Here is a 27,147-nt window from a genome sequence, read left to right on the forward strand (position 1 = left end):
TCATACATTTCATAAACAGCTGCTAGTACCTATGTCCAAAAGGAATTGATCTTGGGGCAGTGCCACAGAATAGGCATAAGGGTGCCAGTCTGTCTGAAGCACCGCCAACAAGTACTGTCTCCACCCACCTTCCACTGGGCGAACCTGGCTGGTGTATAGTCCCAACAGTGTGTAATTTTGATAAACAGATCTTTGCCGGAGGTACTATTAGCAGAGGCGTGGGCTCTGTGTAGGATGTCACACCATTCTTTAGTGGTGAATGTGTGCTCACATTCTTCATCCCATCGACGCTGTACTGGTGTTTTCGAGGGAGTCTGTGGGGCATTGAGGAATTCATATATATCGGAGAGGAATTGCTTATCAGAAAAGCGGTTAAGAAGCCATCTTTCAAAAGGTGTAAGTGGAGATTGAGAGACCCAGTGGCTTATGGCTGTGTACTGCCAGTACGCAGTGGATGGGAGACAACAGGCAGACTGAATCTGGGTAAATTCCATAAGGCCATCTATATCAAAGAAGTCACCCTCCCTCTTGCAATTAGCATCCTGCCATCAAGTGAACACAGTCACGGAGTACGGGGGGAAGTCTGAGTTCCCTATAATTGGCAGATGGGGTGCAATTTGAGTAGACAATTTCCAGTGCACTGGCACTCTGTACCAGACTCCCATTGTAGCCCGGAGCACAGGTAAGACATAAACCCCCACTGTTCGGTGCTGTTTCTAGAGCCATGAAACCTTCCAAATATACCCGCCACTACTTGATCTATAAAGCACAAATGTTTTTCAGTGCTAGGCCAGGCCCACTCTGCCATGTAGCGCAGCTGTGCTGCTTGACAACAACATCAAATTGGGAATACCCAGTCCACCCTACGACTGTGACAGGTACAGCTGCTTCCGGCCAATGCATACCTTCTTCCCATCCCAAATGAAGTTGTCAATAAGGCGTTGTAACTTTCTGATCACTTGCGGGGGAGGTTGAAGTGGCAGGGTTTGCATGCATAAAGAATTTTCGGCAAGAGCGTCATTTTAACACCCACTAAGCGCCCCAGCCAGGAAAGACCATAACCTTTCCATTTAGATAGGTCAGAATGGGAGGTTACCTAAATTTGCACTACAATTGTGGTCAACAGTGCACCCAGGCGTGGAGTGTATCTGTAAGCCGAAGTACCCTACCCCTTGTGAGGACCAGACAAACAGGAAGCTGTGCTGAAGTTGGGCTTGATCGGTCTTTGGGATAGTCAGATTCAGTGCAGAGGATTTCTGTATATTTGTTTAAAATCCAGAGGCTAACCCAAAAGCCGCCATCTCTCCCATCACGGAGAGCAAAGAGGTCCGTGGGCTCGTTAGGATTAGTGAAACATTGTCACCATACAAAGTTGCCTTGTGGTCCTTGCCTTCCATAAATATGCCTGTAATGTCCTGATTGTTACATATCTGTTCAGCAAAGAGCTCTATATAAACTGTGAATAGTAAAGGAGACAAGGGCAGCCCTGTCGGGTGCCTCTAAAAATACTGAAGGGCCAAGATACGTGAGTGTTAACTCTTACCATCGCTTTGGCGGAGGCATTACTACACTGAATCCATTGACGCAACTGTGGACCAAGGCCAAATTGAGGCAAAATTGAGCAGTGATATGGCCATTGCACTCAATCAAAGGCCTTCTCTCCATCTATAGATGGGAGGAGGGCCGAGATACAGGAGCACTGCATCTTGTCTAACAAATAGTTTGTGTTGTTGCTACACCCTCTCTCAGGAATGAAACCAGTATGATCAGGATCCACTAAGCCTTGCATATAAGGAGCAAGAAGATGCACTAGAATGCCTGTAAAAATCTTGGCGTAATGAAATAGGGTAGTAGGAGGAGCTGTGTACAGGTCCTTGCCGGTCTTAGAGATTACCGTGTTCACAGCAAGTTGCATGGTATCCGTCAGGGTACCAGTGGTGCTAAAGGCATTGTATAAATGTGCCTGTATAGGAGCTAGCAGTAACTCGAACGTCTTATAGAAGTCTGAGATATAACCATCTTGCCCAGGGGCCTTGCCTGATTGAAGGCATTGTATGGCCATGAGGACTTCCTTGAGAGTAATGTCTTTATCTAAGGTGGAGGAGTCTCCCTAAGGGATGCGAGTCAAGGAGACCTGAGATAAGTAGGAGTCAATGTTCCCGATGTCTTGTTCTTCAGCTGTATAAAGCGCTGCATAAAACTGTTCAAACTCCCTTGCAATAAGCTCATCCTGATGTTTAGTGGCGCCACCCGAATTTGCAAGTTCTCCCACCCTGTGTTGAACAGCCTGGGACCAAAGGCAGTGGGTCAGAAGGCAACCTGCTTTATTCCCACCAGTGTAATATTTCTGTTTGTTTATTTTTATTTATAAAGTTTTATATAGCGCGAACAAGATCCCGAAGGATATCAGAGCGCTTTACAACAGGATGGAAGGAGGGATATAAATGCAATAACGACATCAGATAAGACAACAAAACAGGAATAGTCACAAAATTACAAGACAGATGAATCCAAGGAGAGTAATACTATAAACCGGTATATAGCGGTCTACGCAGGGGGGCACACTATGCAGTAAAGAAGAGCCAAATTAGATGATGGTACAATTATTGTAGGATCAGTGACTTCGAGCAGGTGAACCTAGCCAAATTAAGGTAAGAAGTTGTTCATTGGGAATCTTTTAACTTTCAGTTGAAAGCAGTCGTTGAGGAGATTCTACGAACTTCCGGTGGAAGAGAGTTCCATTTCTTTGGGGCAGCGCCGGAGAAGGCTCGGTGACAGGTTCTGTTTTTGCTAAGGATGAGTGGTTTCAAGAGGAAAGTGTTAGCGCTTTTTGAGGCTCTGCCACCACAGGATAGGTCAAGCTTTTGCACTTGGTACCTGAGAGTTTTGAAATGCAGGGCTTTGTGCGCCAGAACAACAACCTTTAACTGAATTCAAGCTTCATAGGGCAACCATTTAAGAGATTTTAGGACTGGGGATATGTACTCATTTCGTTTGGTACCTGTGACCAGTCTAGCCGCAGCATTCAGTGATGCCCTTAGTGGAGCCAGGGTGTATTTGGTAAGGCCGCAGAGCGTAGCGCTGCCGTAGTCTAACCTTGGCAGGACACGCGCTTGGACCACCATCTTGAAATCATTTTGTGGAAGGAATGGTTTTATATTTCTAAGTATCCTCATCAAATTATTAGCTCCCTTATACACATTGCTGATATGGTTTTTCATATTCTGGTTTTTGTCCAGGGTGATTCCGAGTGATTTGGCTGACTCTATGATGAGAGGGGTGCAGTTGAAAGCAGTGAGGTGATTCATCCAGAGGTCTAGCTTGGGGATGTGGTTCACAGGATAGATGAGAAGGAATTCAGTTTTGGAGGTGTTAAGTAGGAGATGGTTCTCAGTTAACCAATTTTGAGTGGACGTAAGGGTAGTGTTGAGTGAGATGATGTTTTCCAGGGATGAGATTTTCAAATACAGTGGCGTGTCATCCGCATACATACGGAAGATAATGTTCATGGAATTTAGTGAATTAGCTGATGGTTCCAAGAAAATGATGAAGAGGATAGGAGATAGGGCTGGGAGAGGGAGTGGTTTGCCTTGACTCTTTGTGATCTGTGGTGGAGGAAGGTGAGAAACATTGTAAAACCCGTCCCGAGAAACCCATCCTGTTCTTCAGAATGGATAGGAGGTTGTCGTGATTAACTGTGTCGAATGCGGAGGAAAGGTCAAGCAGAATCAGGAGGCAGGAATAATTTTAGTCAAGCATTTTTAAAATGTCATCCATAACGTGCGTGAGGGCTGATTTAATACTGTGACCCTTCCGGAAGCCAGATTGATGTTGGTCTAAGAGTTGGAAATTCTCTATATGAGCACAAAGTTGGGATTGTACGCATTTTTCTAGTAGTTTGGCTAGGGTGGGTATGATGGAGATAGGGCGGAAATTATTGAGGTCAGCTTTATCTGCATTAGGTTTTTTTAGTATAGGTGACATCTGATCTGCTTTAAGGCAGTCTGGGATCATGCCTTGTGATAGAGAAGCGTTCACAATCCTTGTCCAGGTGGGGATGAGTACATTCTTAATTTCTTTCAAGATGGCCGGGGGCAACGGGTCACTGAAGTGGTTAGATGAGTTGATATTCTGAAGAATCTTGAAGATGTCCTTTTCATTGAATGGGGTAAAGGTGCCCCATGAAGCATTGTACTTAGTGTTCAGGCAGATAGGTTTGCGCTTTTCTAAGAGGTCATGGGTCGGTTGCGAACCCGGAGGATGGCAGTAGGGCCTTCTTGGAGGCGAGTTCGATGGTGATGAGTCTTGATTTCTCAGTGAAGAAAGGAGCAAGTTCATCGCATGAGGGTGGGCTGCCTCCAGAGTCAGATTGGTTTGAGCCTACTACTGATTGCTGTTTGACCAATTCAAAAAGTTTCTTGGGGCGGTTAGCAGCTTGATCAAGTTGGTGTCTGAAATAGTCTTCCTTAGCACTCTTGATTTGTTTGTTGTAGAAGCTCCTAACATCTCTAAGGAGTTTTAATTGTTCCAAGGAGGGTTTGGATCTCCAGGATCGTTCAACTGCCCTAAGGTTGCGGCGTTCCGTGTTTAAATTGTCATTGAACCATGGTTTGATATTTTTGTTGAAGCATGTTTTTTGTTGGAGTGGTGCAATGTCATCTATGATGTTGGAGATCATCGAGTTGTAGGAATCGGTGAGTAACTGAACCTCAACCACGTCAGCTTGCGAATGACATTTGCCTCTAGTGCTAATGATTATTAGATCTACTCCAGATAGAACTACTGGTTTAAGTCCGCACGAAATAATCATGGGACGTGCAGTGCGCCATGCATTTGTACCTGTCAATAAGTTGATGACAATAACTGATGACATGATTTTGGATTACTGTAAAGGCCTGGCTGACGCAGTTCATTCTGTGTTTCACCAGGTTGGAGAAGAAGCTACCACACTTGAGAAGAAGGAAGCTCATGATCTGAGTCCAGGAGACTGGGTGAGGATTAAGGTGCACAGAAGAAGAAATTGCTTAGTTCCAAGGTGGGGAAGGCCGAGACAAGTCATTCTAACTACGACAACTGCAGTGAAGTGTGCTGGTGTGAAAAACTGGGTACATGCGAGTCATACTCTGAGAGTTCCAAACCCAAAAGAGGGAACTGGTAAAGAGTACTTTGAAGAATCGGATTCCAGTGATGATGAAGACCCAGAACCAGTGAGAAAAGAAGCAGAAAAAACTCCAAGAGAACCATTGGGAGTCTCAGAAAGGAGATCAGATTCTGTAAGAGAGCCTGAAATTTCAAAAAGCAGTGAAGAAAAAAGAAAAGAAAAGAGCAATTCCACAGAGATTACTCCTGAATCAGAAGAGGAGGAGACTGAAGAACCACTTGAGATTATACCTGAAGAAACAGGGTCAGAAAAGGATAGAGAGGGACAGATTGCGGAAGACCCCCGAGGAGGTGTAGGGAACATTCTTGACAAGCTAGGTGAAGGGACAAGTAGACAGCAAGAAGATTGCGTGTCGGAGACCCGAGGAGGGACAGGAGTAGGGAAGTCTCAAATAGTGGTGAAAGAAACTGTGGAAGAAAAGAAAACTGCTAGAAAACAAAAACAGAAGGCACTTGAAACAGAATTGGATGAGAGTGAGAATGAACAAACAGAGGGTCGAGTTCTGAGAAAGAGAACTTGGATTGGAGAAAGAAATAATAAAGAAATTAGGCCGAAAAAGGTGATAAAAGGAGATCATTGGCCTAACAACAGAGTAAAGAGATTGAGATACAGAGTAATAAGAACAAATACATCAAAAGCTGAACAAGTGAATGAAGTATCGAGTCAAAATGAAGTACAAAGAAAGGAGCAAGAAGAATCAAGAGAACCTGAGGAAATAAAAAGAATAAAAAGACCCAACCAAAAGTACAGATCACTGGAATGGTCTTATGTGGCACTGTCTGAAGAAGGAGAAGAAGAAACAGTGACTCGAGATAATCCGGAGGGGATCTTGAGAAAAGTGGTTGAGGAAAAAGAAGGAATCTTAAAAATTATCCTGACTGACATTGGAGATGAGTCAGATGCACAAGATGTTGTTGATGATCTGATACAATTTGATGTTACTGAAGAAGAAGGAGTGAAAACTGATGAATATCCAAATTGAGTGAACTGAGAAATCACTTGGAGGAAAAGTGAAAAGAGAAAGTCTGAAATTCAGTTGTCTGAAGTAATCCAAAGTATAATAGTAGTGGAGTAGTAGAGGCTAAGTCAAAAGACAAGGTCAAAGTAGTAAAATGGCTAACATAGAGGATAATCAAAGTAGATGTGCCTTCTTTAAAAGATGGTGTAGAATGTGCTGCTGCTGTACTGGATTATTAATGCTACTGTGGGGAGTTTTAGTTTTATTAGTTACTTTTAAAGTTACATTTGAGATGCATACAGAAAATATGACAGATATAGAGAAGAATTCGCAAAAAGTAGTTCCGACTAGAATTAGTAATACTTACATACACAAAGATAGGTCAATTAATAATTTTTCTAGTAATGTTTTTTCGAAGTTGTTGTATGAATATGTGAAAACAATGGAAGTTAGGGATTGCTACGTTTGTATGCAATTACCTGCATCCGTTTCAGAGGGTGTTACTTATCATCATTTGCCAGCTACATATGGTATTTCATGTAGTATACTAAGTAGTGTTTTCTATTTGTTAGGGAAAATAGATTATAAGATGTCTAACAGAGATAGTATTTTTGGGCATTTGCCAATGAACAAAGAGCTGAATCCAGCTAAAGAAGCTAACACTTTTGGTGAAATTTTTATTGAAGAGAAAGGATTAACATTAGATTACATTTTTAAGAATAATTTAACTTGCAGTTTGAGAGAAGAGGAGAAAGCTTTCCTGGATATGGTAGAGGAAAGGAGATTGCACATGCATGAGAAAGCAGGGAAATATAAAGTGAGTGAGACAATTTGGGACATTGAAATGGGAAAAGAATTGAGAAATGGGGCTAGTCCAACTTTAGCTCTAGATGTACCACAGAAGGGTAAGCTATGCATTACAAGGAGGAAATCCCAATATGATACATATTTTGTTGGGACTAGTGAGTGCCATGATACATACTTCATTGCAACAGGTTGGGGTTTCAGAGGTGGAGAAGATACAGTTTTTCCAGGAGTGTATTATGTTTGTGGGAACAAGGCTTATTACAAGTTGCCTGACCATTGGTATGGCACGTGTTATGTGGGCCTGGTATTTCCAAAGATTTTCCATATAGATAAAATAAGAGATGTAGAACATATTAATTTACTAATGCGTTTCAAGAGAGAAACTTGGTCTGAAATAGTGGGTGATATTTTTGGGGTTTTAATTCCAGCAGTGGGAATTTCTTTAAATGCTTATGGAATTCGGAAACTGTCAACAGTGGTGGATCGCTTATCGACAAATACCGCTGGAGGGTTTCTTTTAGTGAATACGGAATTAAGTGCCGTACGTGCCATGTCAATGCAAAATCGACTTGCCCTTGATATTTTATTGGCCAAGGAGGGTGGAGTTTTTGGAATGCTGAAAGTTCAACATTGTTGCACTTACATTCCAGACGAAAGCAAAGACCTGAAGGTCTATATCAAAAATATTACTGATTTGCATGAAGAATTAGTACCACTTGAAGCTGAGAGTTTATGGACTAAAATAGCTAATAAGGTGATAGCTGTTAAAGATTTTATTGCAAAAATAGGTAGTACTATTATAGGTAGAATATTGTTTCCTTTAACTTGTATAATTATTGCTTTATTGATACTGAGATTAGTGTGTGTGTGTTGTAAAAACAGGGGAGGGAAGAAGAAATTGAATAAAGAGAAGAAAAACAAAAGGTTGAAAAGAGAACCACAAGAAATTGAATTAGAAGAATTGAGGGAGAGTGTTTATTTGGAAACAAAGAGGGATGATGAAAGAGTGACTGGTGTGTAGTGTTGTGTAAGGAGGAAAAGACATTTCTGATTTCTCCTAAAATGGGACTAAATTTTCACTAATTTTTTTTTTATATTTGGTTTATTTGGTGATAAAATCACCAAAGGGGGGATTGCTAGAGCAGAGTTTTCAGTTTGAAAATTAACTGGGTTTTGAAGCTCTGGCATGTCTATTTGTTATATTAATTTATTAATTATTAATTATTAATTATTTGTCTTGTGTAAGTGTTTATATTAATCAACTCGTTTGTTTTAACAAGAGAGAATTACACGTGGGAATGCATAAGTGTGCTGTTTAATAATAATGTGCGTGTTTACATGTTTAAAGATTGCTGTGTGTTGTTTATTTTTAAGCACAAAACGCTTTTCGAACTAATGCTTTTCTATGTTGCAAGAGCTAGATAATTGCATACACATAAGGGTATTAGTGGGGTTAACACTGTTCAATCACTATGCTGTGGTAACGTTGTTTTTGTTTCTTTTAATTAAGATGGTCTATTGTGGCCTAAACAAAGATGGCCGATATGTAAAGCCTGACCTCGAGTAGAAAACTGTGACGAGAGAGAGCCTTGCTGAATATGGTCCTGAAGTCAGCTGACCACAGTCCTTGCTTTGCCTGGTTAAAACTTTCCGTGAGGACAGCAGCAGTTTTGGGCGATCTCCAAATGAAATGAAGCGTCCTTGGCAGCTTTGGGAAACAAAGGAGCTTTAAAGAAAGACTCTGAATTATGATCTCATTGCCGAGGAGACGTGGAAACTACAAGACACAAATGTATTTTTTGGTTCCTGTTCCGTTATGTTTATTTTGTGATTTTTCCTGAGCGGAGATTTTCAAATGTAGCGATGCTACATCCTTTCCTTCTCGCTTTGCTCAGAGGTTTGACGGAAGAAGTCAATACAAATTATATTTTCCTTTGTTTGATTTACTATAAGAATTGTTAGCCTAGAGAGGGTTTTTGCCACTTGCCATTTGCCTTTGCCGCGTTCCGAATCTGCGTTGGTGAAGATCGTTGCTGAGAGGACTTCGTCTTGAGAGACTTTACCGAGAGACTTGTCCTGACCCGTTCTGACATTTAGCTAGAATAGGTAACTATGAGAAAAATGATTTATTCTGATTGATTTTCTTTGACTAATTTTGGATAAAGCGATATAATTTTGAATATGGTGTTGGTTATTATTTCTTGTCAATTATTGAGTATCCTATTTTGATTATTATTGTATAGATTGTTTAGATTATGTTTAAGGGCAGTCTCAATAACTAGATCTTATCGACCCCGATATAGATGCAGGGTGTTTAGGAGTTTTTCTTTCCACAGGTTATTGCTGGTAGAGTATTTGAGCGTATGTTAGTGAAATGGGCCCTAGTGTATGAAGAATGTATGTGCGTGTAACTGGATTGCTAGAGCAGAGTTTTCAGTTTGAAAATTACCTGGGTTTTGAAGCTCTGGCATGTCTATTTGTTATATTAATTTATTAATTATTAATTATTAATTATTTGTCTTGTGTAAGTGTTTATATTAATCAACTCGTTTGTTTTAACAAGAGAGAATTACACGTGGGAATGCATAAGTGTGCTGTTTAATAATAATGTGCGTGTTTACATGTTTAAAGATTGCTGTGTGTTGTTTATTTTTAAGCACAAAACGCTTTTCGAACTAATGCTTTCCTATGTTGCAAGAGCTAGATAATTGCATACACATAAGGGTATTAGTGGGGTTAACACTGTTCAATCACTATGCTGTGGTAACGTTGTTTTTGTCTCTTTTAATTAAGATGGTCTATTGTGGCCTATTGTGGCCTAAACAAAGATGGCCGATATGTAAAGCCTGGCCTCGAGTAGAAAACTGTGACGAGAGAGAGCCTTGCTGAATATGGTCCTGAAGTCAGCTGACCACAGTCCTTGCTTTGCCTGGTTAAAACTTTCCGTGAGGACAGCAGCAGTTTTGGGCGATCTCCAAATGAAATGAAGCGTCCTTGGCAGCTTTGGGAAACAAAGGAGCTTTAAAGAAAGACTCTGAACTATGATCTCATTGCCGAGGAGACGTGGAAACTACAAGATACAAATGTATTTTTTGGTTCCTGTTCCGTTATGTTTATTTTGTGATTTTTCCTGAGCGGAGATTTTCAAATGTAGCGATGCTACATCCTTTCCTTCTCGCTTTGCTCAGAGGTTTGACGGAAGAAGTCAATACAAATTATATTTTCCTTTGTTTGATTTACTATAAGAATTGTTAGCCTAGAGAGGGTTTTTGCCACTTGCCATTTGCCTTTGCCGCGTTCCGAATCTGCGTTGGTGAAGATCGTTGCTGAGAGGACTTCGTCTTGAGAGACTTTACCGAGAGACTTGTCCTGACCCGTTCTGACATTTAGCTAGAATAGGTAACTATGAGAAAAATGATTTATTCTGATTGATTTTCTTTGACTAATTTTAGATAAAGCAATCTAATTTTGAATATGGTGTTGGTTATTATTTCTTGTCAATTATTGAGTATCCTATTTTGATTATTATTGTATAGATTGTTTAGATTATGTTTAAGGGCAGTCTCAATAAATAGATCTTATCGACCCCGATATAGATGCAGGGTGTTTAGGAGTTTTTCTTTCCACAGGTTATTGCTGGTAGAGTATTTGAGCGTATGTTAGTGAAATGGGCCCTAGTGTATGAAGAATGTATGTGCGTGTAACTGTGAGATTACTCTATCCGTGGGAGTAGGGATATTATATACACCCTGATCTCTATCAATTTCCTGGTAGCAGAGTAGGATGGTTATTGATGATTGTCTTGATTTGATTAGATTACATATTGATTATTGATTATTGATGTTGGTATATGTACTAATACTATATGTTGGAGTCGTCATGTTGAGTTATATGTAGTGCTTCTGGAACTTGGAAGCTGGTAGCAGTTCCGTAGTAGGGCAGAGGGAAGTATATGCTGCTCTCGGGAAAGACGGGATTGTTGGTCCTGTATGTATGCAGGAAAATTCACATTGTCTGAGTTCGGAATCAGTGACATTATTGTATGTTACTATTAGAATATATTTCTGGTATATAAGGAGTGTGTATGGTAGTGAAGGTTATCTGTGAAACTCTGGTCTTAAGTCCCAGGGATCCGTAAGGTTTACCGTTAAAGCTTATCGCGGGAGGAGTAATAGGTATTCTCTGAGCTTGTTTGAGGAACTTGGCAGGGTAAGCTGCTTGGTTAATGTGTGTTATAATTCTGTAGTGGAGCAGATTGTTCGCTGTTCTCGGGAAGCAGGATTCTGTGTGTATGTACTATATTTCCTTGTATGAATGTGCGTGAATGCATATACATTTAATTGATTGTAAGACTCTTTGGATAAGTCCTGGAGGAAACAGTTAAGAGATGTATGAAAGTTTGATGGTTCTTGTGAAATAGATTTCTTTTACTATTCTGTGGTTAGCGAAGCAGACAATGGAGATGTTTATATGTTGTAACTAATAGATTTTGTAGAAATTTTGACACGAAGTCTACTGAAAAGATTTTGTAAAGGAGGGGTAGACAAGTGACAGGAGACAGGAGACAAGCGACTGCAGCGACTGCTGACGTCAGGAAGACCGCGCTCTGATTGGATAATAGATCAGAATAGTGTTCGCGCTGGGATTGGTGCGTTGGTGTGAGCCGCGCAAGGATTGGAAGAGCTATTCTAGTGACGTAGACGCTCCAGGATTGGTGCGTTAGTGTGAGTCGCGCTGTTATTGGTTGAAAATCTGTATTGTATATTTATAATACGGGAAAAGAGTAGAAGTTTTGGTAAAAACTAAAATGTATTACCAAGAAGAGAAAAAGAAGAAAACATTCTTTGGAAAAATTAAAAAGTGGTTTAACAAGGATAAAGATGTTAAGACGAGAGAGGGTGAATTGTTACCTCAACCGAAAACACCTGCATCCTACATGGCTGCAAGATATGGGTATCATACCTGTATATGGTTGGAGAATTGGGTTAGGTATACCAAAGAGGATGGTGTTCTAGCATTTCCAGAACAAGGTTCATTTAATTTGGCCGTGTTGAGAAATTTACGGGAAAAGATGTTATGTCTTGACCCGAAACCAAGACCTACACAGTTTGAGGCTTTAGTGGAATGGGAAGAGGAAGTACATGAGCGAGAAAAACAGAGATCTGGAGGACAGTACAGGTACATGTTTGGGAGGAGACATGATCGTGAGACTCATCATGATCGAATGAAAAGGTGGCGAGATGCTAGTATGTCAGAGGGATTATATCCAATGAGAACAGTTGAAGAAGGAGCAGAGAGGGTTCCTGAATCAGAAATGAGAAGATATGGAGTTAATGAATATGAGGATGAGGTCTTGAATGACATGATTTACAAAAGACCACCTCCATATAGACCAGAACCAGATGAGAGTACACCAGTTGTTTCTCCAATAAGAGATACAGTTTGTATCATTGAGACAGAAAATGTGACATCTGAATCGAGAAGTGGTAATTCTTTCAGGGAGAAAGTGAATCGAAGTGGTGACGAAAATACAAGAGAATTAGCTAGAACTACAACAGAGCTGACTGAAAAGATTAGGGAGTTAACGAAGAATCTGGAAGCTGTTACGGTTCCGGTAACAATAGGTCCGGTTATGCCTGTGTTTGACAAGCAGAGAATAGGTGAAAATGGTTTGGTGATTCCATATGTTGGGAATAATTTGATAAGTTCAGTTGGTCCTTCAGGAGATTCAGGAAAAAGGACAGAAAGTAGTGACCTGAGACAATCCAGACATGACACATGTAGTGAAATATTAGATGCTAGTGAAGCTAGTTGTTCAGGGATGCCAATTTTAGAACCGCAAAAGAGAGTGGTTCCATTGAGAAAAACTACTGCAATAACAGCTGAAGATTTGAATGATTGGATGAAAGTTCTTCAGAAAAAGGATAAAGATTCACAAGCAATTGATGTGGCTAGGTTACGTGTAGAATTAGAAGAGCTTGTTACAGGGACAGTTCCAACAGAAATTCTTAAAAGTCATCATGATGGTGAATTAATGTTCATGTGTAAAAACATTACCTGGAGAGCGAGAAATACACATGACAGGTTAAGAGCAATAGCGAATGAGCAGGGAGTTGACATTGATAAAGTTAAAGCTTTGCAAAAAACCTACAGGATGGATTTTTCAGAAAAGGATATTGAAAATTTGAATGCAACTGGTAGAACAGGACAGATTAAAGAAATGGTTGCATTATTGCGAAGATGGGGAGATGTAGAAAAATGGAAGGATAGGTGGTATAAGAAAAGAGAGGAATCTGAAGATAGAACAACTTATTCAGCTTTTCCAGTGAGAGAAAAAGAGAAACCAGTGGATAATTATCCTATGAGAGAAATACCTGGAGGAGGATATGTACATGTTCCATGGACCAGACAGGATATTTTATCATTTACGAATGATTTCCCTCGATTGAGAGAAAAGCCCGTCGAGTGGTATAGGCAGGTAGATAGGTTTGTGAAATTGTCAAAAGTGCTGTGGATTGACCTGAATAGTCTGTTTGATATAATTGTTCCAGCTGACTTGTGGACTGAGTGTAAAATAGTTGTGAGTTGGCCTACTGAGGAATATCCAAGAGATCCAAGAACAGGAGCACCAGATCCAGAGGTAATGAGAAAGTAGGATCAGGTGATGGTATACCTGAAGAGTAAAGTACCTGCAAAAGAGACAGACTGGGTAAAAATAGATAGAGCACAACAGGAAGCAAAAGAATCAGTTCATGCTTTTTACGAGAGGCTGATACTGGCGTTTAAACAATTCAGTGGAGATGAACACCTGGGTGACAAAGATTTGAGTCATTTTGTATACAGATTTGTATATGGCCTGAGACCTGAAATTGGTGAGAGAATTCGTGAGCACACAGTGGATTGGCAGAGTAAGAAAATAGATGAGATTCTGAGACATGCTAAATACTTCAGTGATGAAATTGAAGCAAAACAAAGAAAGCTGAAAGAGAAAGCAATGTGGGCACAGGTGAAAGTTGCAGAAAGACAGGAAGCACAGTTGATGGAACAGGCGAATAATCCAGGAAATAATGCAGGGAATAGACCTAGATATGCAGGGAAAGGAAAGGGGAATCTTGAGGAAGCAAAAAAGAAGTTTCCTTGTCACAACTGTGGCCAATTGGGGCATTGGAGATCGGAGTGTACCAATCCACCATTAGTGAATAATGAGGGAAATTCCTTGAATCAACAGGTACAGAACGAGGGGAAAAATCAACAGCAGCAACAGCAGAAAGTTGTGAGACAGCAGAGTCAAGAGCCGAAACCGCCCTTGCCGCAGAATAGAGGAGCACAAAAATATAATCAGGATTCAGGATTCTACAATGATGAACAGGTAAACAAACCAAGGCGTTCTAATCAGGTACAACAGTACTTGTTAAAGAATGAAGGGAGTGAATCTGAGGGTGATTATTGACGGTGCCGAAGAGAGGAGGAAGAGTGCATACTTGGTGCAACTCTAGAAATAGACCAGGCAGGACCATTTGTAGATGGGAAAATAAATGAAGAGAGTGTTACTTTTTTAGTAGACACAGGTGCGACAAGATCAACTGTCAGGTCAACAGATGTTAGAAATCTTCCTCTCTCGGATGAAGCAATCCAAGTAGTTGGTGTAGCTAATACACAAATCAGAACACGTCTTACGGAACCAGTAAGAGTACAGATAGGGAAATTTTCAGACATGCACAGATTTATTGTCTGTGACACGAGTCCAGTGAACCTGTTAGGTAGGGATCTGTTGTGCAAGATGAACTGCACAATTTTTTGTACACCGGATGGAATAGCTTTTGAAACACCAGATGAGGATGTTTTGTACCGAGTGACTCTAGAAAATAGGGAAAGTGAGTTAATTGGTGCATTTGCTGTGTTTGATCCAGAGGATTTGCCTCGAGAGCTGAGGGACACAGTGAAAAGGACAGTTTGGGATTTTACTGGAGAGGATGTGGGATTGATGAATAATGTAGATCCAGTGAAAATTGCAGTGAAAGAGGGAATTACATATCCTAACATTCCTCAGTACAAAATGACACCAGAAATAATTGAAGGAATAACTCCTATAATTGAGAAAATGATTCAGCAGGGAGTCCTGAGAGAACTACTGAGTAGTCCGTGTAATTCATCGATAATGGGGCTAAAGAAGCCTAATGGGAAATTTAGGATCGTACAGGATCTGAGAAAAGTTAATCAAATTGTGGTGGCATGTTGTCCTATTGTGCCAAATCCATCAGTAATCCTGTATCAGATTCCACATGATGCTGAGTGGTATACAGTGATTGATTTGTGTCATACGTTCTTTTCAATTCCATTGCATCATGACAGCCAGCCGATTTTTGCATTTAGGTTTGGCCAGCGTATTTTAGCATGGTGTCGAATCCCACAGGGGTATACAGAGAGTCCTTCGATATTCAATCAGTTGTTGAAAAAATCGTTGGAGAGTTTGATCATGCCTGAAAATTCAGTATTAGTACAATATATTGATGACCTACTTGTGGCATCAAAGACACGAGAAGCTTGTGAAGTAGATACCATAGCTTTACTGAATCATCTGGCAGATGGAGGGTTAAAGGTATCTCCAGCCAAATTGCAATTTTGCAAGAAAGAGGTGCATTATCTTGGACACAATATTGAAAAAGGTCTGAGAAAAATGACTGATGACAGAATCTGAATCATCAGGGAAATGAAAGCCCCAAAGACCCAGAGAGAAGTGAGAATGTTTCTGGGGATGGTGGGTTATTGTCGTCAGTGGATAATTAATTTTTCGCTGATAGCAAAGCCACTGATTAAACTGACAAAAAGTGAGATGACAGACCCATTGGAACTAGATGGAGAACAAATGGCAGCATTTGAAGAGCTTAAAAATAGAATGTGTGAGGCTCCAGCTTTGGGTATGCCTGACTACGAAAAGGAGTTTGAATTGTACTGCAGTGAGAGAAATGGATGTGCACTTTCAGTGTTAATTCAGAAGCATGGATTACTGAGAAGGCCTATTGCATACTTCTCATCGACACTTGACCCTGTAGCTGTGGGTTTACCAGGTTGTCTGAAATCTGTGGCTGCAACATGCAGGAGTCTGGAACAGAGTGAGGGAATCATAATGGGATATCCTGTAAGGGTATGCGTACCTCACAATGTGGCAATTCTTTTGACAAGAAGCAGAACTCAGTACATGTCACATAGTCGGTTGACTAAATATGAGAAAGTGATTCTAGGAGCATCGAATGTGACTCTTGAGAGATGTGTAAATGTGAATCCAGCGACACTTTTGCCGGATATTGAAAATGTGGGTGTGAAGACAGAAGATGATCATGATTGTTTGGATGTGCTTGATTACTGTACAAAACCGAGACCAGACATAAGGGATCTTCCCTTACATGAGAGTGATCATGTGTTGTTTGTGGATGGTTCATGCCTGAGAAATGATGATGGTGTGCTATGTGCAGCATATGCGGTGTGCAAAGTTTCAGAGGTTATGGAAGCATCACCATAGAAAGGAGTGAAATCTGCACAAGTTGCTGAATTGGTGGCATTGACAAAAGCTTGTGAAATTGGGAAAGATTTGAGGACGACTGTGATGACTGATAGTCAGTATGGATTTGGAGTGGTGCATGATTTTGGCCAGCTTTGGCTACAAAGAGGTTTCTTGACATCGAGTGGAACTCCAATAAAGAATGCTGAAGTGATTGGGAAATTACTTGAGGCGATACAGCTGCTTAAGGAGTTAGCAGTTGTAAAGTGTGCTGCCCATGGACAAGGGGAGGATTTTATAACGGTTGGAAACCGTTATGCGAATGACATTGCTCAATACTGTGCGAAATCCAATCAGTCTATTAATAGGGAACGAGAGGGGGAAATGTCTTTTTGCTCTGTGATGTTTACTAATGCCTTAGCGACATGGGATGAAGTGAAGCAGTTGCAGGATGAGGCAGGAGAGGAAGAGAAAAAAGATTGGATTAAGGCAGGATGTGCCCCAAGAGAAACAGACCATGTTTGGGTCTATAGGGATGGCAGACCAGTAATGCCAAACTCCATTTTGTCGTCAATGGCAAGGATGTATCATGGCCAGGGACATTTGGGAAGGGATGCGATGATTAGGTCGTTCAAGCAGACCTGGTACAATGCAAAGTTCAGGACAATTGCAGAGAGCATCTGTCAAAGGTGTTTGATTTGTCAGCAATTTAACACTGGGAAAAAGACAGTGGTGAGTCTGGGAACAATAGGCAGAGAAGGAGGTCCTTTTACAAGAATGCAGATTGATTTCATTGAAATGCCCCAAGTGAATAGACTGAGGTATGTTCTAGTGGTAGTATGTTTGTTTTCAAGATGGGTTGAAGCTTATCCGACTAGGAGAAATGATGGAGTAACAGTGGCAAAATTACTGTTAAGGGAGTTGATTCCTAGGTACGGGTTTCCAGTAACGATTGAGTCTGATAGAGGTGGACACTTCTATAATGAACTCATGAGTTTGATTTGTGAAGCATTAGGCATACAGCAGAAGCTACATTGTGCATACAGACCAAAGGCTTCTGGTGTGGTTGAGCAGATAAATGGCACAATCAAAAACAGGATTGGTAAAATGTGCTTAGCCACTGGCATGAAATGGCCGGACGTCTTGCCTCTAGTGCTAATGACTATTAGATCTACTCCAGATAGAACTACTGGTTTAAGTCCGCACGAAATAATCATGGGACGTGCAATGCGCCATGCATTTGTACCTGTCAATAAGTTGATGACAATAACTGATGACATGATTTTGGATTACTGTAAAGGCCTGGCTGACGCAGTTCATTCTGTGTTTCACCAGGTTGGAGAAGAAGCTACCACGCTTGAGAAGAAGCAAGCTCATGATCTGAGTCCAGGAGACTGGGTGAGGATTAAGGTGCACAGAAGAAGAAATTGCTTAGTTCCAAGGTGGGGAAAGCCGAGACAAGTCATTCTAACTACGACAACTGCAGTGAAGTGTGCTGGTGTGAAAAACTGGGTGCATGCGAGTCATACTCTGAGAGTTCCAAACCCAAAAGAGGGAACTGGTAAAGAGTACTTTGAAAAATCGGATTCCAGTGATGATGAAGACCCAGAACCAGTGAGAAAAGAAGCAGAAAAAACTCCAAGAGAACCATTGGGAGTCTCAGAAAGGAGATCAGATTCTGTAAGAGAGCCTGAAATTTCAAAAAGCAGTGAAGAAAAAAGAAAAGAAAAGAGCAATTCCACAGAGATTACTCCTGAATCAGAAGAGGAGGAGACTGAAGAACCACTTGAGATTATACCTGAAGAAACAGGGTCAGAAAAAGATAGAGAGGGACAGATTGCGGAAGACCCCCGAGGAGGTGTAGGGAACATTCTTGACAAGCTAGGTGAAGGGACAAGTAGACAGCAAGAAGATTGCGTGTCGGAGACCCGAGGAGGGACAGGAGTAGGGAAGTCTCAAATAGTGGTGAAAGAAACTGTGGAGGAAAAGAAAACTGCTAGAAAACGAAAACAGAAGGCACTTGAAACAGAATTGGATGAGAGTGAGAATGAACAAACAGAGGGTCGAGTTCTGAGAAAGAGAACTTGGATTGGAGAAAGAAATAATAAAGAAATTAGGCCGAAAAAGGTGATAAAAGGAGATCGTTGGCCTAACAACAGAGTAAAGAGATTGAGATACAGAGTAATAAGAACAAATACATCAAAAGCTGAACAAGTGAATGAAGTATAGAGTCAAAATGAAGTAAAAAGAAAGGAGCAAGAAGAATCAAGAGAACCTGAGGAAATAAAAAGAATAAGAAGACCCAACCAAAAGTACAGATCACCGGAATGGTCTTATGTGGCACTGTCTGAAGAAGGAGAAGAAGAAACAGTGACTCGAGATAATCCGGAGGGGATCTTGAGAAAAGTGGTTGAGGAAAAAGAAGGAATCTTAAAAGTTATCTTGACTGACATTGGAGAAGAGTCAGATGCACAAGATGTTGTTGATGATCTGATACAATTTGATGTTACTGAAGAAGAAGGAGTGAAAACTGATGAATATCCAAATTGAGTGAACTGAGAAATCACTTGGAGGAAAAGTGAAAAGAGAAAGTCTGAAATTCAGTTGTCTGAAGTAATCCAAAGAAATAATAGTAGTGGAGTAGTAGAGGCTAAGTCAAAAGACAAGGTCAAAGTAGTAAAATGGCTAACATAGAGGATAATCAAAGTAGATGTGCCTTCTTTAAAAGATGGTGTAGAATGTGCTGCTGCTGTACTGGATTATTAATGCTACTGTGGGGAGTTTTAGTTTTATTAGTTACTTTTAAAGTTACATTTGAGATGCATACAGAAAATATGACAGATATAGAGAAGAATTCGCAAAAAGTAGTTCCGACTAGAATTAGTAATACTTACATACACAAAGATAGGTCAATTAATAATTTTTCTAGTAATGTTTTTTCGAAGTTGTTGTATGAATATGTGAAAACAATGGAAGTTAGGGATTGCTACGTTTGTATGCAATTACCTGCATCCGTTTCAGAGGGTGTTACTTATCATCATTTGCCAGCTACATATGGTATTTCATGTAGTATACTAAGTAGTGTTTTCTATTTGTTAGGGAAAATAGATTATAAGATGTCTAACAGAGATAGTATTTTTGGGCATTTGCCAATGAACAAAGAGCTGAATCCAGCTAAAGAAGCTAACACTTTTGGTGAAATTTTTATTGAAGAGAAAGGATTAACATTAGATTACATTTTTAAGAATAATTTAACTTGCAGTTTGAGAAAAGAGGAGAAAGCTTTCCTGGATATGGTAGAGGAAAGGAGATTGAACATGCATGAGAAAGCAGGGAAATATAAAGTGAGTGAGACAATTTGGGACATTGAAATGGGAAAAGAATTGAGAAATGGGGCTAGTCCAACTTTAGCTCTAGATGTACCACAGAAGGGTAAGCTATGCATTACAAGGAGGAAATCCCAATATGATACATATTTTGTTGGGACTAGTGAGTGCCATGATACATACTTCATTGCAACAGGTTGGGGTTTCAGAGGTGGAGAAGATACAGTTTTTCCAGGAGTGTATTATGTTTGTGGGAACAAGGCTTATTACAAGTTGCCTGACCATTGGTATGGCACGTGTTATGTGGGCCTGGTCTTTCCAAAGATTTTCCAAATAGATAAAATAAGAGATGTAGAACATATTAATTTACTAATGCGTTTCAAGAGAGAAACTTGGTCTGAAATAGTGGGTGATATTTTTGGGGTTTTAATTCCAGCAGTGGGAATTTCTTTAAATGCTTATGGAATTCGGAAACTGTCAACAGTGGTGGATCGCTTATCGACAAATACCGCTGGAGGGTTTCTTTTAGTGAATACGGAATTAAGTGCCGTACGTGCCATGTCAATGCAAAATCGACTTGCCCTTGATATTTTATTGGCCAAGGAGGGTGGAGTTTGTGGAATGCTGAAAGTTCAACATTGTTGCACTTACATTCCAGACGAAAGCAAAGACCTGAAGGTCTATATCAAAAATATTACTGATTTGCATGAAGAATTAGTACCACTTGAAGCTGAGAGTTTATGGACTAAAATAGCTAATAAGGTGATAGCTGTTAAAGATTTTATTGCAAAAATAGGTAGTACTATTATAGGTAGAATATTGTTTCCTTTAACTTGTATAATTATTGCTTTATTGATACTAAGATTAGTGTGTGTGTGTGTTGTAAAAACAGGGGAGGGAAGAAGAAATTGAATAAAGAGAAGAAAAACAAAAGGTTGAAAAGAGAACCACAAGAAATTGAATTAGAAGAATTGAGGGAGAGTGTTTATTTGGAAACAAAGAGGGATGATGAAAGAGTGACTGGTGTGTAGTGTTGTGTAAGGAGGAAAAGACATTTCCGATTTCTCCTAAAATGGGACTAAATTTTCACGAAATTTTTTTTTGGGGTTTATTTGGTGATAAAATCACCAAAGGGGGGATTGCTAGAGCAGAGTTTTCAGTTTGAAAATTAACTGGGTTTTGAAGCTCTGGCATGTCTATTTGTTATATTAATTTATTAATTATTAATTATTAATTATTTGTCTTGTGTAAGTGTTTATACTAATCAACTCGTTTGTTTTAACAAGAGAGAATTACACGTGGGAATGCATAAGTGTGCTGTTTAATAATAATGTGCGTGTTTACATGTTTAAAGATTGCTGTGTGTTGTTTATTTTTAAGCACAAAACGCTTTTCGAACTAATGCTTTTCTATGTTGCAAGAGCTAGATAATTGCATACACATAAGGGTATTAGTGGGGTTAACACTGTTCAATCACTATGCTGTGGTAACGTTGTTTTTGTCTCTTTTAATTAAGATGGTCTATTGTGGCCTATTGTGTCCTAAACAAAGATGGCCGATATGTAAAGCCTGGCCTCGAGTAGAAAACTGTGACGAGAGAGAGCCTTGCTGAATATGGTCCTGAAGTCAGCTGACCACAATCCTTGCTTTGCCTGGTTAAAACTTTCCGTGAGGACAGCAGCAGTTTTGGGCGATCTCCAAATGAAATGAAGCGTCCTTGGCAGCTTTGGGAAACAAAGGAGCTTTAAAGAAAGACTCTGAACTATGATCTCATTGCCGAGGAGACGTGGAAACTACAAGATACAAATGTATTTTTTGGTTCCTGTTCCGTTATGTTTATTTTGTGATTTTTCCTGAGCGGAGATTTTCAAATGTAGCGATGCTACATCCTTTCCTTCTTGCTTTGCTCAGAGGTTTGACGGAAGAAGTCAATACAAATTATATTTTCCTTTGTTTGATTTACTATAAGAATTGTTAGCCTAGAGAGGGTTTTTGCCACTTGCCATTTGCCTTTGCCGCGTTCCGAATCTGCGTTGGTGAAGATCGTTGCTGAGAGGACTTCGTCTTGAGAGACTTTACCGAGAGACTTGTCCTGACCCGTTCTGACATTTAGCTAGAATAGGTAACTATGAGAAAAATGATTTATTCTGATTGATTTTCTTTGACTAATTTTAGATAAAGCAATATAATTTTGAATATGGTGTTGGTTATTATTTCTTGTCAATTTTTGAGTATCCTATTTTGATTATTATTGTATAGATTGTTTAGATTATGTTTAAGGGCAGTCTCAATAACTAGATCTTATCGACCCCGATATAGATGCAGGGTGTTTAGGAGTTTTTCTTTCCACAGGTTATTGCTGGTAGAGTATTTGAGCGTATGTTAGTGAAATGGGCCCTAGTGTATGAAGAATGTATGTGCGTGTAACTGTGAGATTACTCTATCCGTGGGAGTAGGGATATTATATACACCCTGATCTCTATCAGGCGCTCAGTCACGAATAAGCCAGTGTGCCTAAGGGATTCTTCTAGTTCCTTTATTTTGACCTCCAAGTGAGCGCGGGTGTCACGTCTGTCCTTTTTTAGGTTGGCTTCTATGGTTATGAACTGACCCCGTACCACTGTCTCTAGTGTATCACACAGAAATGCTATAGGTGTCTCCAGGGTGTCATTAGTAGCTAAAAACGAGTTGATAGTGGTTGTTATATCAGTGACTGTCTTCGCGTATGTCAGAAACTTGCCAATAATGCACCAGTTGCTGGGGATGTGGTCATAGGAAGGGTACAACTAAGGACGATGGGGAAGTGGTCAAAGAGGGCGGCTACCCAATATCCACTGCAGTGGTCGCACTAGTAATTCTTGTGCAATGTCTGGTGCGGCGCGGAAAAGAAGGTATAGTCTTGCGTAGTTGAGTGTTTATGAAGCCACATGTCCTCTAAGGCTTCTTTAGCCAACCAATCCTTGCACGTCACAGTAATTGCCCCAGTCAGTCTCACCTTCTGGGTGGATCTATCCAGCTGTGCATCAATTACTGTGTTAAAGTTTTACCCCAATAATAACGTCTGAGGTGTCAAGAACGCGGCCTATTGCATCTTTAATAAAACTTCTTGATGTTTGTTTGGGGCATACAAGTTTGCCAATGTCAGTTCAGTATGTGTTTGTGTCACCGTGCCTGGGAAATGAGTAACCAGGAGAATCCCCAACCCCGCCCTCTTTCCAGGACCCGATGAGAAGTATTGGTGGTCAAATCATCGGGAGCGTAAACGTTTGGAGTCAGCTTTAAGCAGGTGGTTTTGCTGGATAAGGCAGATATCACACTTAGCATCTCTAAGAAAGGAAAGGAGTGCAAGGTGTTTCACTGGAGCACTGAGTCCCCAAACATTTAAGTTAATTATTGTAATCATAAACACACGAGTGGAGATGAAGCTGCGAAAGCAGAGAAGGCCAGAAAGCCCATGTGTACCCCCTGCAGATGTGTCTGTAGTGTATGGAGACAAGCATAGGTTGTCAGGTGTGGGGAGGAGGGGGCAAAACAAGAAACAGTTCAACAGGTGAGTTTCCCACTCTGGAACATAACCAGAAATGTGGGGATCCAGGTCGTCGGCAGCAGTTCACCTCGATTCTCCAGTGGGAAGTCATCAGGGAGCTTCGCCGCCAATTAACAGCAACTCAGAAGGGAGAGCCAGTCCCCGAGCAATGCAGCTATGAACCAGTGGAGCCTGGATTGTCGAAGAGGAGGGAGCCCAATCCCTGCTGGCCCACGGACGGCTGTTGAACGTTCAACCAGTCAATGTTGACTGGTTGTGATGCACTGTTGCAGTTGGCATAACAATGCCGCTCCTTCCTTGCGGTTTTCAGTCTCTGAGGGTTTGCAAAGCTCTTCACTGTTAAATGTGAATTATATTACAACTTTGTATTAAGCACCAATTGAACTGTGTAGGATTTTGTTCTCCTGTGAGTTTAAAATACTTTAATTTACAGAAAGGCACTGGGGCAGCCAATGTTATTGTTTGTATTGCTTGACTGTTGCATTTTGAATTCTTGTCCCTCAGGCTACATCCCCGAAAAGCCACAGAATGTTCGCCCTCACTGCCATGAGAACCAAGTGCAGAAAGAGCAGTGTGTCACCCGTTTTGCTGAGCCATAGTAGGAAGGACCTCAGGGTCAAACAATCTCAACCACCACGATTGAGGACCAGTAGACCGTGTGCCATGTCGCCCCCCTGAATTGGGTCTGACAAGGTATCAAAATGCCCAACGTAGTAAGTTAGGAATATGATTAAAAAAAGAATGTGTTGGCTCAGTAACGTTCTTATTTATACCGACACTGTCATTAGTGTAAGCAACCTAATACAGCAAGAGTACGCTCTGTCATATTTACATTGAAACTCGAGTGCCCGCTCTCCAACAAACGTAATTTGGAAACGATTCAGTCGTATGTTCCATTGTAAATGCTTTGGATGTGATCAAGTTGCTGCACTAACGCACGGGCAGTTTTTCCAATTTTAGTTTTTGCCCACATTCATATAAAATGCAAATAAAAACACTGAACTGATTTTTTTTCCTGTCACGTCATGTATTTTATAAAGTCCCCTCGAAGTCAACGGCTATGACATTGACGCTCCCACCTTGAACCAGCCACTGCCACTCCATTCAACACCACACAATGTCGAGATCTGAAAATTGTAATTTCAACAAAAAGATTCATTTAGCCTGAATCTTTATGCTCTACTCCTCAAAGGCGGCTGCAATTATTCTGCTATACGCATATAGGGGGGCACGAACTGACTTGCTGCAGTCCTCATTTACCACGCTGGTTACAGTAAAGCACTTTCTCAAAGTCCCTACTGAAACACACGGTGTACAACGAACGTTATAACGGGCGGGGGTGCTGTGAGGAACACAAGTAACTGCCAGGTGCCAGTGGATTGTTTCGCGACCACTGCTCACAACACAGAGCCTCCTCTCTGGATGTAGGCGCCTTGTGTTGTTTTCTGGCACTGGCCCCGTTGCAGAAACGTGGTCGCTCCCTGCAGCCCATTAAAGGAGGAAACGGTGACATGCACCATGCTGCAACAGAAACAGGGAGAACTCTCACGTCAGAACACTCGTCACCGATGGGCGCAGCCAAACAACCTCTTCCTGTCCGTAGAACGTCTCAGCCATTGAGCGCCCACCTAGTGGGCGGGTCAGTACAACCTCTTCCGGCGCTCAGGCTAGGCTGCCTCCCCTCCTTTTGTGAGTTATAGCAACTGTTGCCTTGTGAATCCCAGCGCCATAGTCACCGTAGTCCTGGCGACTGTTACCCATCAACAACTACTACTCCTCTCCTCCTCACCCTCCACCGCTACCTCCTCCTCCTCTGCATCTCCTCCACCACCCATAACAACAACAACAGCCACCAGCAACACCATCCACAGCCAAGGTGAATATATATGTGTGTTTGTGCTCCCCACCCCCTTTGCACCCGAGGTCAGCCTCTTTCTGCCCGGGGTGCACTGCATCCTGCCGGTCGCTCTGTGTGTGTAATGTGTGTACGTGCGCGATGAGAGATGGGGATCACCATCTATCCTTGGGCAGCCTCAGGCTCCTTTCCTTCCGAGAAGCAAAAGGACCCCAGTCCTCCCCGCTCTGAGGACATGGTGGATCCTGTCTCCCGTCGCTGCTCTGGGTATAAAGGAGGGGGCCTGCGCAGCCTCATGTACATTTGAGGGGGTTATGTATTCCCATTTGCCTAGCTATTGAAAAATAAATATTTATCAGAGTGCCGCCTGGATGTATATGCATGAAGGGGGTGGGACTGTATGCTGGGGGAGGGAATGATAGAGGCATCAATGTGGCCTGGTTGATTCTATTTTGTCTGTTTTGGCATAAATAAAGATTGTTTCAACTTTTTTGTGCACTGTCCATGGTCTGTTGTTTGGTGGTCATGATGGGACTGGGTTAGGGCTAATGTAGTGTGCCAAGAGGCTCAGCTTCCCTTTTCACTCGCTGTCAGTTTTTCTGTTGCTTTGGAAATGTATTTCCTTGCTCAGTGTGTCTGTATTATTTGTGCATTTCAATCTCTCACCTCAGTCTCTTGCAAAATGTGCTTTTGTCTCGGTCGCTCTTGAATTGTACTCGCAGAGTGTGGGAATCCCCCCTCCCCCGTTTGACGTTGCAGTTGATACCAGTTCACCATGGCTGCAGGTGATGCTGCCTTGTGCACGTTGATTTGAAGGGGCGCTCTGTGTAAAGTACTCTTTGCAAAGCGGAGCGTTCGTTATTCACGTGTGCCACTGAGGCTTGATCATCGGAGATCCCGCTGTTTACTTTGCAAAATTGTCTGTAGTGAAGACACCTTGCTCCAATCATCTGTTTCGATTTCTCTTGGTGGATTTCTTCGCCCCTTTCATAACCTGACATTGAAGTTCCTGGATTTATAAGCAGTGATCTCTCTGAATTTAAGACGTGTCACACCCTCTTTCGTTGTGCCGGTTGGTTAATCTGGGATCTGTCTTGCATATGCCATCCACACTTCTGATTGTTTACCTTTTTGAGAAGCGGGGTGCAGTTCTGTTGTCCCTCACAAATATTCACATCGCCAAACGTCTTATGTTGATTTGAAGTGGAATCGTTCTCCCAGTGAGCGATGGATACGTTGTATCCCTGCATATTTAGGTCTTCCGCACACGTCAAGAACAGTTTCCATCTTGAGGGTATGTGTGTATTTTCAATATTTGCTTAGTAAAAACGTGGCTGTTCGGGCTGCAGCAGCATATCATAGAGATGAAGGAGATACAGATACAGAGTTGCGTTAGTACTGCGTTGACTGCATGTGATGCAGTGCCTGGGACCACCTAGCCTCCTCTTGAAATGTTCAATAAGTCAAGAGTGGATTCGATCCCGATTTCCGCCAAACAATAGCAGCGGAAAATGTATTGAGTTATCACCAAAGGAAAGCTTCTAAAGTGTGTGGCATAGTATTAATTAATTAATATGTATGTTGCCAAGTGCATGTTAGGTTGGATCATTCGACCTTTAGAGGGACTACTTTATTTGTTTACAAAAACAAATATCTATTTGGTGACCAATTTAAATTTGTTAAACATATTTTCACCTGAAAATCACTCACGTCCTGGTACATCATGCCCATACCTGGAATTTTTCCTAGTTAAAAACATGTTTTTAACCTTTAACTGTGGATAGATGAAAGCACAGTAAAAATGTCTGCTGTCAGTGAAGATGTTTGTCACCTAATCTTGCTGTCTCCATACTCCGGCAACTGTTGATCTATTTTATGCTTCTCATAGATCCCCTTTTCTGATGATCCCTCCTAAGATCTCACAGTTGCTCTCGTGTGTTTTACCAGATTAATCTCCTTGAATTTGCGTGAGCATTCTTTAAACTACAGAAATA

General features: G+C 41.2%; 1 protein-coding gene across 4 annotated transcripts in view; it reads left to right on the forward strand.

Moving 5' to 3' along the window:
• The window catches only part of RFX3 (regulatory factor X3), a 690,714-nt gene that overhangs the window by 52,665 nt on the left and 610,902 nt on the right, over nucleotides 1-27,147 (forward strand). Inside the window, exon 1 of one of the 4 annotated variants that reach the window (XM_085632945.1) lies at nucleotides 24,936-25,174. The exons of 2 other annotated variants lie outside the window; for them this stretch is intronic. The gene's annotated coding sequence lies outside the window, so the exon portion shown is untranslated. Of the gene's footprint in view, nucleotides 1-24,935; nucleotides 25,175-27,147 lie in introns of those variants that run through there. One more of the 4 variants, XM_085632948.1, reaches the window with a different exon arrangement.

Source organism: Triturus cristatus, chromosome 2_1, assembly GCF_964204655.1.
Source record: "Triturus cristatus chromosome 2_1, aTriCri1.1, whole genome shotgun sequence".
NCBI lineage: Eukaryota > Metazoa > Chordata > Amphibia > Caudata > Salamandridae > Triturus > Triturus cristatus.